The sequence below is a fragment of the Haliotis cracherodii genome, unplaced genomic scaffold, assembly GCF_022045235.1.
Source record: "Haliotis cracherodii isolate W230 unplaced genomic scaffold, xgHalCrac1.p SCAF_1, whole genome shotgun sequence".
Lineage (NCBI taxonomy): Eukaryota > Metazoa > Mollusca > Gastropoda > Lepetellida > Haliotidae > Haliotis > Haliotis cracherodii.
Genome location: NW_027266264.1, coordinates 65,453,249 through 65,469,503, shown reverse-complemented (window position 1 = coordinate 65,469,503; position 16,255 = coordinate 65,453,249). Strand labels below are relative to the sequence as shown.

Genomic DNA, 16,255 nt, shown 5'->3' with positions numbered 1-16,255 from the left:
GCTTTGTATAGGATTATCAATAAAGTCGATAGCGTGTTAAAACTATATTGTCGTAAAGTCTACGGTAATAAAATTTATCCGTATTACATAACACTTTGAAGGCAGATAATTACACAGCCCCAATTCATCTTCATTACTGCAGTCGGACTATCGAGTAAAACTTGAAATTGATGACTGTTCATAATTCCTGATTCACGTGGTTCAATATTCTTGCGTGTCAGTTCTCCTGAAATAGACACGCTCACGTGGCTTGGGACACTGAGGTAGAGACACTGCTTTCTAATCTTCAGACATATGCTTTCAACGTGTAAAGAGGCACTGAAAGATTTATTGTCTAAAGCCTCGACCTATCAATAAAGTATCTGGCCTACAGGGATCCTGGGCTTGGCGATCCCCGTACTGGGAAACTTACAGTGGTCAGTTTCAATGATGTATTGCGCGTGGAGACACGTTCGGGGCAGCGTTTCAATGTGATTTATTGCATAAAATGAAACATTTTCGAAGCTCGATTTGTGCATTGAGGTTATGGTGTGCAAGCAAGTCATAAGTCACAAGCTGCGTTGACAGGTGTTTCAGTAACACAGTGGTTGAGTCTGATTTGAAAAGACTTGAAAGTATATTTATTCTTCATGGCAAAGGGGTTTCGGCGTATCAATAGACGACTGGTCAATAGATGTCAAGATTGACCTTACAGAGTTACGATTCATATCGCTCATATTTCATGCAATAAGGCTGTTTTATTTAATCGAATAACGAAGTTTCAGTACGGGAACCTGTTTTGGAGATGTAAGCATCATGTCTATGCCGGCTGCCGTTTCATATAAGATAAAAAAAGAAAATATTTTATTAATATTGTTCCATACAGACGTAGATTAACATCTAGTCTCTGAGATGAACATGTTAAAAAAAAAACAATGTTAAATAATCTTAATACAATGTAATAAAAAGCCCATATCCTATCTTCGTTTTCAGAAACTACAGTAATCTAGACTTGCCAACTATTATAGATTTGCATGGGATATCTTGGATATATTTGTTTGATTAATACAAAGACACCTCCTTGTCGTTCTCACGGTTCCATTTTCCCCAAGTTACTTTACAAGCTTACAACAGGTATAGTATATGAGCAATCTCTTTATAATCAGATCTTTTACTCCGATGCGATAACGCTCTGGGTGAAGATTTGGGGACACACACAGAACACACGTATTCATTCTATTGTGCACCATTTTGGTTATAGATGCCATGGCGCTCAGAAACGAAAGGGTGTTTAAGATATCCACAACAGTAAAATTATGTCCTTTCGGAAGTTGTCCTTTCATATCTTTTTCGACATATAGAAATTATACATGCTTCTCTTAATGCCCCCTTCACTTGTATCCAGAATTGAGAACCCTGTACGTCGATTGGCCGATAATTAAGAAAGTTCACCCGACGCTACGTCCTTTGAAGGTGTCCTCCGATCTTCACCCAGAGAGGTATCGTATCTCAGTAAAGAATCTAATTTTGTTGAGACCGAGAACACGAGACAATTCGTTGTATTGGTATTCCTTATATCACAATCCCCGCTATCCGTTAATGTACGTGTGTGTGTGAGGACCCGGTGTCTGCCCCTATAAAAAAAGAAAAGAAGAAATCAAACGGTCGGTTCTGTACTGAGTCAGAAGCGGGGGCCGAGTTCTCTTACCTATGTAGGCAATGGATAATATTCATAGAACGTTAACACAGAACTTGAATGATTAAACAACATTCAGTTTGAGTTTTGATGGCTGCATTTAGAATATTCAAGAACTTTAAACCTCATTTTGAGTACTGTGCGAGTCGCACCTGCGTGATTCACGTGGAATGTTTCCTGAATCTTTCGCACGTGCACGGGTTATGAAATGCATGTTCTGCGGCGAGTATACAATTCCAGAATGACCAACTTAATCATGTTTTAACTTCTATAAACTAAATACAAGTATTTCTTATGCATATTATGAACAAGGTGACCCTGATCTAGAAACAAAATTAGGTATGTCTATCTCATTGTTCGTTTCATTCAACAAGCTACCGAATGACATGGACGCTATCGCGTGTTTGCTGTGTGGGGCAAGAAGTCGGCATCCCCATGGGCACTACTTGCGCTCACCTTCTTGCAAATCTGCTTCTTTATGCATAGGAATCTTTATTTCTGTTCAATTTGGCTACGTCAAAACAAGGTACTTCGGCCTAGAACTTTAACTTAAGGTGTAGCAATGATCTGGTAACGTTCTGTAACTATTCCCGTCCACTGGTTTAACCACCTGAACTAGAAATAAAGACGGTCGCCGAGACCGCCTCATATGTTAGTATTTAGATCTATGTATTAAGATTCAGAGTGACGAAACACTATCCACAAGACTGGACATCTTCCCGTGGCATGGGCGTTAACTTACTATACAAGTCCAGTTTCCACCCTTGCCGAACTAGGCTGGAATTCCGGAGTTACATTTTGGCTGGACCAACGAGTCTATAGTCCAATTAAAATCGCGTAACGAACAAGACATCCGGTTCGTAAACAATATGGATTTCAAAGTGCAGATTTCGGTAGACTGCAGGGTTTGCAAAGCCTGTGTACCGTCAACTGGGTGGCGACAGACATTTTGCAAATCTTTTATTGTTTTTAATCAAGGTGCTCAAGTATTTTGATGCACTTCGCGGGGTAAGACCCGTTTTATTACAATATAGATCTTGATTATCGATCAGATCGTCTTGCGTGGGCGTCGTCATTTTGTTTGAAGCATATGCAATTGATACGAGAGACTGAATCTGACTGGTCAATAAGAGGGATATAGAAGGGACATAACTAGTAATAGCCACTGGTTACGCTGCCATCGAGCCTGGAAATTCCAGTCTAGTTCGGCAAGGGTGGAAACTGGACTTTCTGTAGTCAGTTAATGCCCTTGCCTCGGGAAGATGAAGACTGGATGACAAGAGCGATCACTTCCACTTTTCAATAGTCAACTTTCCATTTATGTCGAGCAATATTCCTACAGCTCCAGCATTTGGTATTCACATTACACAACTTTTAAGGTACAATCAAGCATGTTCTTTCTGCCAAGATTTCAAAGAGCGTCATACGACTCTTGCTCAGAAGATGAATGATCAAGGTAACAACATTCAAGGACTCAATAAAGCTTTCAAAACGTCTTATGGTAGAATGTGACGCATCAGTGATAAACATGATTCCGAATTCCCTAATGTCATATGTTCCCGTGTTCTTTAGGTAAACAATTGACTTATCTTTGCATATATTTGTAACAGGTATCACCGGTGTGGCAGAATACACCTTTTCGCGAACACCTGGTGTCATCACTGTATGCTAGTGATTCATAAACACATGCTCATGACATAGTGGGAATCGTACAGTTGAATTGTATTTTTTATAACTATTTCAGATCTGAACCTGCATTTGTGCAATTAAACCTGGATAAATCTTATATGAACCATAGCATGGCTATAGTCGAAGGAATCATACAAATCTGCAGATTCCGGAAGAAATTGATTCTACTTCCGGAATCATCAGATTCCAGTGATCGTTTTGATACTACTTCCGGAATCAACAGATTCCAGTGATTGTTTTGATACTACTTCCGGAATCAACAGATTCCAGTGATTGTTTTGATTCTACTTCCGGAATCAACAGATTCCAGTGATTGTTTTGATACTACTTCCGGAATCAACAGATTCCAGTGATTGTGTTGATTCTACTTCCGAAATCAACAGATTCCAGTGATTGTTTTGATTCTTCTTCCGGAATCAACAGATTCCAGTGATTGTTTTGATTCTACTTCCGGAATCAACAGATTCCAGTGATTGTTTTGATTCTACTTCCGGAATCAACAGATTCCAGTGATTGTTTTGATACTACTTCCGGAATCAACAGATTCCAGTGATTGTTTTGATTCTACTTCCGGAATCAACAGATTCCAGTGATTGTTTTGATTCTACTTCCGGAATCAACAGATTCCAGTGATTGTTTTGATACTACTTCCGGAATCAACAGATTCTAGTGATTGTTTTGATTCTACTTCCGGAATCAACAGATTCCAGTGATTGTTTTGATTCTACTTCCGGAATTAACAGATTCCAGTGATTGTTTTGATACTACTTCCGAAATCAACAGATTCCAGTGATTGTTTTGATTCTACTTCCGGAATCAACAGATTCCAGTGATTTCTCCACTGCACATTTTTGCTAAATATCTTAGGGTAGGCTTGTGATGAGTATAACAAGACATAATTTATCTTAGAGCGGTCGAATGTTGGTCTGAGAGAGTGTACGGTTTGGCTCCACAGATCGACAAGTGACCAACATGCATCCACTGTCCGAGTAAATATTACCTTAAGACCTTAATGGTTAAATATGACCTTATGACCTTAACGCATGAGCATTCCGAATTGATCCGAGTGACCGCTGCTGAATCATCGCGTGTCGGAGATCCGTTGGATATCATTTGTAACCATCATGTCGAAACAACGGAAACACTGGATGATTGGTCGCTTTATTCTCTAGTTAGTTTCTGGTGTGTCCAAGGGACGCCGCTGCTCCTTAGACGACTGTGCCACCAATGCCCGCGAGTGAGTGAGTGAGTGAGTAAGTGCGTGCGTGCGTGCGTGCGTGCGTGCGTGAGTGAGTGCGTGAGTGAGTGGGGGATGCATGGGGTTTGTATGAATGAGTGAGTTAGTGAGTGAGTTTAAAATTTTCGGTTTTGTCACGGCGTTTCAGATTTATATGGGAGGAAAGCCACCTACTGTGACCCATAGTCTATTTTGCCACTTTCTTCTTACCACCTACACCGGTATCGTTCTGACAAATCAAGAACCACAACCAGGGCGAACATATGATTCGAAACAACGATCAGCGTTTCTTGGCATGACAAAGGGACGCATTTCTGCACAGCGAATGCCGGCGTCTTAGACCGTTTGATTACCTGTACTATCTTGTGGACAAATAAAAGCGACAAAACCCTTTACACATTCAATAGAAATTTCTGCTAAAAGCAGAGTCGATTGTAGGATTCCGACTTTATCATGAGCATGTGTTCATGAATCACTATCAAATAGTAATAATACCAGGTGTTGGCGAAAAGGTGACCGTATCCTGCCCCACAGGTGGCGCCCATCACAAACACATGCAAAGGCATGTCAGTTTTTCTCCTGAAAAAAAGCACGGGAACATGGTACAAGTCAATATAGGAAATTGCATCGGACATCATTTTTGTCACTGATTTGGAAATGTCCTGCACATATCTACCATAAAACATTTGGAAACCTTCACTGGGGCCTTGGATGTTTTAACCTGATCGAACAACTTCTGAGCAAGAGTCGTATGACGCTCTATGAAATCTTGGTAGAAATGAGCATGCTGGATTGTATCTCAAATGTTGTGAAATATGAAACACCAAAGGCTGGAGCTGCTTGAACATACTCGACGTGAAAGTTGACAATTGGAATCCCTCTTGTCATACAGTCATGTGGGGAGTGTTTTGTCACTCTGAATCTCTATGCACAGATCTAAATAGGAACCAGATGAGGCTGTCTCACTGGTCCCCTGTATTTTTAGTTCAGATGGGTAAATCAGTGGAAGGGAACTGGCTATTTGATGGTCATTGAACGATACGAGATCACTGATATATACCTGAAGCTAAAGAAAAACTTCTTCGCCAAATTACCTTGTTTTGACGTTGCCAATCCGAACAGATCCGCAAGAATATGATCACAATTGGTACCCGTGTTGAGGCGTACGTCTTGCCTAAATGTCTTACCCCAAAATTTTCCATCGATGTTATCAGTTAGGAAGTTCAGCATTTCACATATTTATTGTTTTTAAATGGCAAGAGCTTATTTTTACAAATTGTCCTAGCCTCTGAATACAGATACGTAATTCTATCTGTTTTCACCGCGTTTTGTAACAAATGCCCCTTACGTTTGTCAAATGGGATAGTGGTGTACAAAGTTCAAAAATCAAATGTTTTGACAGAATGGAACTTTGTTCTTTACTGAGATAGCAAAAAGTCAAGGAAATACTTTCATTTTTTGAGAATCCGTACATTAATTCCACTCAAATACATTCGGTGAGGGGGCACAGGTGGCCCTGGCGTCTAAGGCGCCGCGATTCGCTGTGCAGAGTTCCGTCCCTTGGGCACGCCAGAAACCTATGATTGTGGGTTCGAATCCCGGTTCGCCCCGATTATGTTTCTAGGTTTGTCAGCACCATACCCGTGCTCGTGGGTTTCACCGAAGTGGTAACCGTCTGAGACTTGCATCACTTCGGGCTTTCCTCCCACTTTAAGCTGATACGCCGTGATGTGACTGGAATACTGTTAAAAGCCGCGTTAAACCCAACTCACCTACTCGCGCTCACATTCGATGAATATAAAGAAAGTGCTTTCATGATTGTATTAAGGATTATGGTTAGTCTTTGAGATAGGGACATGGTGGTACATATGATACTATTGATGCACTAATTTATAAAGAATAACTGAGGAGCACTTACACCTGAAGCTTACGTTAATCAATTAAGTTCATCCAGTAAGACAAAATAAATTGCATAACCAGTACAACGATGTTCCACATAAACAGATACTTTGTATTAGACGACAGTTGCACTGATTATAGTAAAGGCAATAAATCTAAGCCGCATATATGTTATTTATTACCTGATATGACGTTAAAACACAATAAACGCATATACTACAATTACTGTCCAGCTATCAATATGCCATGTACACACGCTGCTATAACTACCTGTCAGTCATGTTTATTACCTGTCAAGCAGCAGAGCTTTCGTGATTAATGTACTGTACATACTGCGGGTTCCTACCGCCGTTGTAGACCAGTGTATCACACTACAACATATCTCCCCAACTGACAGGGATATAGGGACAACGGAGGTGATGGCGTCAACTGGTTTGTCCACCTTAATCTGGCGATGATATGGATGATATGGACACCGTGTTCCAGGTATGGCTGTAGTGGGCACGTTACATACACTATAGTAGATAAGTCACATAAACACAGGATTAGTAGCGCGAGATGTGACAACGTCGGAGAGTGATATATGACTGAGCCAACTGTTTAGCGTCGCTTTGAACAGTTTAGTTCAGGGCCCCGTTGCACCAAGCGATCACAAAGCGCTACGGCTATCATAAGCCTGTGTTAAAGTAAGGGAGTTACGATCATCTTGGCGCTAAGATAGGTTTGTGCAACGGGGCCCAGATATATGACGGAGTGTCAGCATCATGTGTGAGTGAGTGAGTTTGGTTCGACGCCGCTTTGAACACTATTTTAGCTGTATCACGGCGTGTCAGCTTGATGTGGGGAAAAGCCAGGGTGATGTGGGCCTTAGACATTTTACCACTTTGGCACAGGCTATGATCACAGGTATAGTATAGAGGTAGTTTATAAAGGGGAACTGGGACTGGAATCTTTGATTACCGGATTCTGGCACAGCTTACTGGGCCACCCTTAGAGTGAGTGAGTGAATTGGGTTTATCGCCGCTTGTAAAAGTATTCCAATTATATCGCGGCGTGTCAGCTTAATATGGGAGGAAAGCCCGAAGTGATGCAGGTCTCAGACGTTTACCACTTCGGTGAAACCCACGAGCACGGGTATGGTGCTGACAAACCTAGAAACATAATCGGGGCGAACCGGGATTCGAACCCACAATCATAGGTTTCTGGCGTGCCCAAGGGGCGCAACTCTGCACAGCGAATGGCGGCGCCTTAGACGACTGGGCCACCCGTGACCCCGCCACCCTTAGAGAATACTCGTATAAGAATATTAGGATATCAATAAAAGATAAATGTCGAGTGACATTTATTGTATACTTGAAGCAGAGTGAGTGAGTGGGTGAGTGAGTGAGTGAGTGAGTGAATGAGTGTTGTTTAACGCCGCACTCGATAATCGAGTCTGGACCACACAATCCAATGATTGACTTATGAGCCTCGATCCATGCAATTGGGATACAAATCAGTGAGCCTGAGCACCCGATCCCGTTGGTCGCCTCTTTCGACAAACATAGTCGTCCTTTACGGCAAGCATGGGTTGCTGAAGAACTATTCTACTCCGGATCTTCACGGAGAGTGTGAGTGAGCCAGTGAGTTTGGTTTGGCGGTGTCATGCCCCCGAGGTGGGATTTGGTAGCAGTTAAAGTGGTACATCGAACACCCCGATTCTTGGTACAGTCACTATATCACTCGCTCTGTCATTTTGTCTCATTTCCAGATCAAATTCAAACAGTTTGCAAAGCTTCTCGATGCTGAAAACTCAGGTGTGTTCATGCAGTGATGACCAATGCGTGTCACCTGTTCACCTAATACAATTCCGCCAGAGAAGTTTCACCCAAATTGTGTGTCAAAATAGTAACACAGCTATCGTGTAATCCTCAACTTACATATACTATATAGTAGTACAGTAAACTACGGTCATAACGAACTCAAAGGGACCCGTAATATTAGTTCGTTTTTTAACTATACAACATAACTACAGCGAATAGTCTGGACAAAAAAAGTAAGTTCGTTATATCCGTAAGTTCGCTATACGCGTGTTGGTTATAAACGTAGTTTACTGTTACTAATAATGTCTCAACAAAAACTCAAGTCTTTTGCTTGCAGCGACTGGATTATATTGAATACTCCACATCCGTCCATCTCCATCCTCCTCCATATAGTCCTGAAACCCTTGTGTTTGAGGAGACCAGGTCTGCGGCGTGAGGCGTCAATGTAGACTAACATCTAGTCTCTGAAATGAACATATCGTACAGAAAAAAAACAGTTGTTCAGTTATCTTAATAAAAATATAATAAAAAGGAGCCCAGTGCCTCTCTTCATTTTCACCTGATACTGCAGTGATCTAGACTTGCCAAACATTATAAACTTGCACGGGCTGTATTTGATATATATTTGTATCAGGGTCTGTAAGACAGACTAGCGTCAATGCTACCAGGCTACCTGCACCAACCATCCACATGATGGGCGGTAGACCTTCATACACGTCAAGCACATCTAGGGTAGTTTAGGCATTGTAGTTAAAGTCTTGTGGTTAAAATCTTGGGGTTAAGGCCTTGGGTTAAGGCCTTGTGGTTAAAATATTGTGGTTAAGGCATTTTCGTTAAAGCCTTGTGGTTAAAGCCTTGTGGTTAAGGCCTTGCGGTTAAAGCCTTGTGGTTAAGACCTTTGGGTTAAAGCCTTGTGGTTAAACCCTTGTGGTTAAAGACTTGTGGGTAAAGCCTCGGGGTTAAGGCCTTGTGATTAAGGCCTTGTGGTTACGGCCTTAGGGTTAAAGCCTTGCCGTTAAAGCCTAGTGGTTAAATAAGCAAACGTACAACTTAATGGATAACAACTTCCGATAGCGGGTAACAAGATAGACACAATTTTTATGGATAACAACTTCTTTAATACTGTAAAAGGCGACGTTTCGGTATAGATCCTTATACCGTTGTCAAGCAAGACTGAATGAGGGACATAGTGCAGAATATATATAGCAAGTGGAGGATTAACAATAGAGGATTAACAGTAACAACAAGGGCATACATGAGTGGGATAACATAGGTAGGTGTGACAACAACTGGGACAACGTCCAAATCCTCGCCAACAACCTCCATGACTTCACCAAAAGAAAACTAACAGAAGCAGTCCATATTCGCCGCCACAAGCCATCAATCAACAGAGATCAAGGCTATTTCATCCCATCCGCCTACTATGAACTCATCAACCAATAATCACCTGTTTTTTGGCTTCATGCCCCTATTGGCTTCTAGCTATGTGTTTTCTGTCCATCGTGTTGTGATAGCATAATCCCTTTGTTGTCACACCTACCTATGTTATCCCACTCATGTATGCCCTTGTTGTTACTGTTAATCCTCTATTGTTATCATCCACTTGCTATATATATTCTGCACTATGTCCCTCATTCACAAGCCCTCCAAAACAAAAATACCAAAAACCGACCTAAATTAATAAATCAAATACTTAAAAGCTCCAACGACCTAACAAAAGCAGGCAAACAAATAACCTTCTTGTGGATACCCGCCCACGTAGGAATATACGGTAATGAAAACGCCGATAAAGCAGCTAAACTATCCCTTAAAATCCCAGAAATAAGCTTAAACTTACCCATCTCAAAATCAGAAATTAAAAGTGTAAACAAACAAAAAATCACAAAAAAATGGCATAACCTATATCTAAACTCAAATAGCAAAATCAAAAGAGTGCTCAGCAAACCACTAACCAAACCAAAAATTCTCCATCCATCAAAAAAAATCGACAGAGTAATCACTAAACTCCAAACAGGACACACCAACCTAAATAACCACCTAAAAATTTTTAAAAAACACACTACAGGTAACTGCCCACACTGCAAACAACCAGAAACCCCAGAACACGCACTCATCCACTGCACACACTACCTAACACATCGAACCGCATTACAAACCACCCTCAATCTAAACAAGGCTCTCACTCTAGAAGCAATACTAAACCCACAAAATAAACTAGAAAACTTCAAGGCCTTAGGCGTATTCTTAATAAAAACGGAACTAATAAAACGCATCTAAAACCATAATAACCTACCAAATCAAAATCACATAAACAAACAATCATCCACCATACCCAGCTCCCTTAGTTCTCCTCCCCAACCCCATCAGCATCTATTCCAAATCTCAAAATTCCCAAATTCTATATAAGCAACCCCTAAAGCCCCCTCTTGGGTTGCACAGACCACCCTCGCCCCTTTCGGAAACACATTAAATGGCCTGGCCGGGCCCGTGTGCGAAATACGCATCAGTCGGAAAGCGCACGTTAAATCTCCAAAGTAAGTAAGTAAGTAACCCTCATTCAGTCTTGCTTGACAACGGTATAAGGATCTATACCGAAACGTCGCCTTTTACAGTATTAAAGAAGTTGTTATCCATAAAAATTGTGTCTATCTTGTCATCCGTCAACTTCTAAGTAATGCCTATCAAACAATTTTTCCGATAGCGGTGTAAGAATCGACACAGGGCTATATGCAATAAACCAGATGTTGTTATTCATAAAGTTGTACGTTTTCTTACTTACTAACTTCTACAATGCCAATCAAACAGCTTGTGGTTAAATCTCTATAAGTGCAATATTCGTCACGTGACCCCATTCACATCACCTTGTGTTAAGGGCCTCATTGTCGTCATGTTGTAGCGAGAGCACACATTTCGTGGTGTGATACGGTGCATTGTTTACTTGTATGTTTAGTTACCACAGTTATCATTTTAAATAGTTTTTGACTTTCAAGAAGTTGTCAGTCACATTGTCGACAAAACAGTTTTAGAACGCGGTGCAACTAAGTGATTCAGGCAGTTCTTCTAAACTAATTAAAGCACCTTTCTGACATTAACTTTTCCATACATTAATGATTGTTTCATGTCATAGGTTATGCAAATTATTGATTTTTCCGCACCAACCCAATGTAAAACTCATAATTGTAATTAATCAAATAGGATCTCGTATAATTGGTCTGCGAGTGGTTATATTTTGATAAATTAGTATTCTCGACGGGAGTGCATGTACTCCATTATTTATTTGTGTAACAGCTGACATCTCGCGTCTATTGTCGAAAATTTGTCGGAAATCCTGGCAGAGATAGGGAAAGAGAGAGAGAAAAAGGGAGAGAGAGATAACAGAAAGAAAAAGAGAGAGGGATAGAGAGCGAGGGAAAGAGAGGAGGAAACAGAGAGAGAGAAAAAGGAGAAAAGAGAGAGAGAAGAGAGAGATAGAGAGAGAGAGAGATAGAGAGAGAGAGGGAAAGGGAGCGAAAGAGCGAGAGGGAAAGAGATAGAGAGAAAAAAGAGAGTGAAAGAGATGGATAGAGAGAGAGAGGGAAAGACAGAGACAGACAGACGGAGAGAGAGAGAGAGAGAGGGGGGGGGGGGTGCATGTCAGCCTATTGTGGGAGGAAAGCCCGAAGTGATGCAGGCAATCAATGTTTGATTAAAACATCTAAAATTATTAAAACCTGACTATATGTTTATGTTTGTTACTAGCAGTCTCGCGGGGAAGAGTGTTAGCATACAGTTAGTATTATCTACATATCGCAATGCAATCACGGGTATATACATTTATCTCATGTCCCTACGGCCATCCATATTTTTAAAATCATCTCCATGCTCAGCTTAGATGATGTGAGCGGGCGTAAGGGCTTTTTAAAAAATAAAATAAAATGCCTTTGTTTGAGAATACCACTGTTCAGTTGTCTATTGTATGAGATATAGGGAAAACGTTCACAAGGTGAAGTACTGGCCTAATGAGTAACAACCTGGTTATACGTTTGGAATTACTCATCAAATGTGCATGCGTGCTGTCAATGTTATAGGAACAAAATCGTAGGACGGCGTTAAGAGCCAAAAAGACAGGGAAAATCAAAGCGACAGAGTTACCTCCCTTCGTGAATCCTTCCGATTAATTACACGATCATTTGGGAAAATTCATTATATTTATTTCAGAGAGAGGTGGTTACGTAGGGCCTGCGGGAGATGAACACATACACACTAGCGCGCACGCACGCACGCACGCACGCTCACACGCACACAGACACAAAACAAAACAAACAAAAACACACACATAAGAAAATAACGTCAAACCCGGAGACTGAATGTATACTGAACAAAACAAGTTAGTGATCATGAATATGTTGGGGGTATGTTGTGGCAGTGAAAATTGAGCATAAGATTTCATGAAAATGTTCCTCAAAGTATTCATGATCCTTAACTGTTTTGTTCGGTATACTTGTCACTTTAGAGAACCGAGATGTTTGAATGTATTTGCCTACAATTCTGCGACGTTGTCCTGCGCCATGACGGCTTTCAATGTTATCAAAACTTGTCCAGGAAATAAAACTCGTCTAGACAGTAATACTAGTCTAGACAATAAAACTAGTCGAGTCTAAGCTCGAATTCCACATGTAATCAACAAAACATTAAAAGGGAGAAATATATTGTTATAATGATTACATGGACTGCATGTCATTCAAAGTATGGAACACTGAACTAAAATACGACAGCACTAAGAACTAACAATCCATTGACGCAACTTGACCTTCTGTATTAAATTGGCCGTTTTTCTAATTCTATAAAGAGGCTTGAACACAGTTGCAGTGGGCAGGGTATGGCAGCGCTAATGAAGGTTTGTTCTCGCAATAACTTAGATCTCGCGTGACTTTAATTATGGCGGGAAGGAGATCGTGACACGAGACTGCTATTGACAACAGAGAATCTGTGCTTAATTTCACCGATGATCCCGACTGCATTCCATGGCTAAGTTTGAGTATGCACGTGTCACGGGTAACTCTCGAGTCACGGGGTCAGCGTCAGCAACGGCGTGTTGATCCTACCGCACGACGTCGCTCAATTCTGACAAACGTATCTAATTTAGATTCCCGGTTGTCTTAATTATTGCAATCAGTTATTGACACAAGATGTCCATCCATCAATATTGATGGCTGCTTCATTAAGGTGGACATGCCCCGGGCCATATCGATGTATCCGGAATGTTGCCATACTAATATACCACTGTATGTCAGTATTTGCTTTACGCCCCACAATATAACGGAGGGTCGGTGGTGTGGTCCCCTGCCGAGTCATACAAAAAATGTCAAAAGATGGTATTTGTTGTTACCCTGCCTGGCGCTCGACATTGGGGTGATAAACAAAGACTGGTTGGCTCGGAGTTTAATTTGTCTGAGTGGGATATTCATGTTAAACTGGCATTGTATAGTGGGCAAGCGCAACCTGCATTAATACGGGCTGGTACAATCAAGCACAGTCACGCGCACACACGTCACTATAAGTGCAATAATCTTGACGTCAAATTCGGTTCCCCCTACTTCCTATGAATGGGTAGGTGTAGGTGGCCGAATGGTCAACACGTTGGCGTTTTAAGCGGAAGAAAGGGATAGGGTTCAATACGTACACAATCAAAACGGAAGTGGACCCCTCACTCACTAACCAAGCCATAGCAGCTTGTTGTATGGGTCATGTACCTAAAGAGTGAGTGAGTGAGTGAGTGAGTGAGTGAGTGAGTTGGGCTAAACGTCGATGTGAGTAGTAAGTATGTCAGTACCATCACAGTATGTATAAGAGAGCCAAAAGTGATGTAGGTCGTAGATATTAGTTATAATTGTTTCAACACCGACGAGCACGTGTGTGTTCTGAAACACCAAGGTTCATAATCCTGTCGAAAAGGGATTCGAATCTTGTTGTTGTTGTTGGTTTTTGTTTGTTTTTTAACGACGCACTCAGCAAAAATTCCACCTATATGACGGCAGTCTGTAAATACAGTTGGACCAGACAATCCAGTGATTGATATCATGAGCATCCATTCGAATCTTGAGTCAATGGGATCAGTCTAACGGTGTAGGAATGTTACTGTGTACTTTTAATTGGATTTCTTTCATGTACACACTCTCGTGGCCAAGTCCCACAACAAACTGTATAACATTAAACCATATACCACATTAATGACTCGTGCATGCAGGGCGGATGTTGTTGTTTGGCATCTAATGTTATTTATTGGAAAGCTCCAAGGTACCATCCAAACGACCATGTGTGTTAAATTGACCTAAAGATTTCAAAGCATGAATATAGGTCAAGAAAGTAAATTGTCTATGCAAACTATACGGCTTGCCCATCGAGAGCCTTTGTTCGAGATAAAACAATGATAATATAGCTGCCTCGTTGAGCTGAAGACATGCGGTAATTGCGACAACCGTAAAAATAATCTAACGACCGTAAACTGGCGAGTAATGTCGTAAACCCTACAGACCGACTCTCCAACGTTCGCCTTTGAGACTCGCAAGTAAAGTCAATGAAGCTAGCAATGCCATAAAGCAGCTGTTATCATTGTATAATGTTTAGAAAAATCAACCACCCCAATTGCGGTTTTTATGCGCGATTTATTCTTCAAGAGCGCGTTTTGTAACAAAGGCATGGCACTTGGTCGTGTTGCAAGATCCAGAAGCCTGATGCGCCCAAACCTCATCGTTGGTTGCATCATTGTAGAGAACACGGATCGATGCGATGCAGCTGGGGAAGAGGGATGCAAATGAAACCGTCAAACTCACTGCACCAAATTAAAGAACCCAATGTTTTACACAAACATACGGGTGTCGTCCCTTCCAACCTGGTCGGGCTGTTAGAGGTGAGGTTATCTCATTAAAACTTTACAGATAATTTGATGAATATTTCAACATAAACACTGCTTCGCGAGCCTGTATGTCTCCAACCGCAATACATGGTGGGAACCGCAACAGGTATCCCCCAAAACCCCTCAGCGAGGAAATTCAATCGTGGTTCGGAACCATTCCTCTATCTAAACAACGATAACTAATTCATCCGTCGACCGAATGTAATCCAATTAACAGGTGTGCTGCAATCAGGCTTGGCTGTTCCTGTCATTATGAATTATTTCAGTGGATGGCATTTGGACATCCATGTCAGATATTGCGGAAGGAAATCTAAAATGGGTTAACCATTAACACTTTCCGTGACATAAACTTGTTTAACTGACGGTAGTTCAATGAAACCTCCTCAGTCCGGACCCCGTTATAACGGAAAACTCAACCTTCCGGGCGAGAACAGTTGGATTGTTTCCACTCCCGACCATCACATGTTAATCCAGAATTTATCACTAGAACCGCCTCCATGAATGTTCCTGAGTTGTTTCCATCTAAGGGTCATGTTAGTCTGCCCTACAGACCCTGAAACAAATCATCCAATAAAGCCCATGCACGTCTATGATATTTGGCAAGTCCAGATTACTGAAGTGTCAGCCATAGGAATCACACCAGACTAACATCTTGTCTCTGAAATGAACACATTTTACAGAAAATAACTGTTGTTAAACTATTGTTAAAATATAAAAGAAAGAAACCAAAAAGAGCCATAATCTAGACTTGTCAAATATATAGACTTGCATAGGCTTTATTGGGTATATTTGTTTCCTGGTTTGTTTGACAGACTAAGTATATCAGAGCACACAGCATATTTTGGGGTAAAGTCTGAAAGTTGCATTTAGGAAATGTATGTTATTAAAGAATAAGTATCCTCGTATAATATTTCACGACCTTAAGTTATTAATTGGGCGCAACTTCATAAACTGCAACCAATACATTTGTTTGGTATTCATTTAACTAGATTTTAGCATTCTACCGGTGTCACCTATACAAGGCAGCAACAGATGGGAAGAATAAACTTCGTGACCTA

General features: G+C 41.2%; 1 protein-coding gene across 1 annotated transcript in view; it reads right to left on the bottom strand.

Moving 5' to 3' along the window:
- LOC139456728 (octapeptide-repeat protein T2-like) overlaps nucleotides 1–16,255 on the bottom strand; it is a 126,553-nt gene that overhangs the window by 13,010 nt on the left and 97,288 nt on the right. The gene's annotated exons all lie outside the window — the stretch shown is intronic.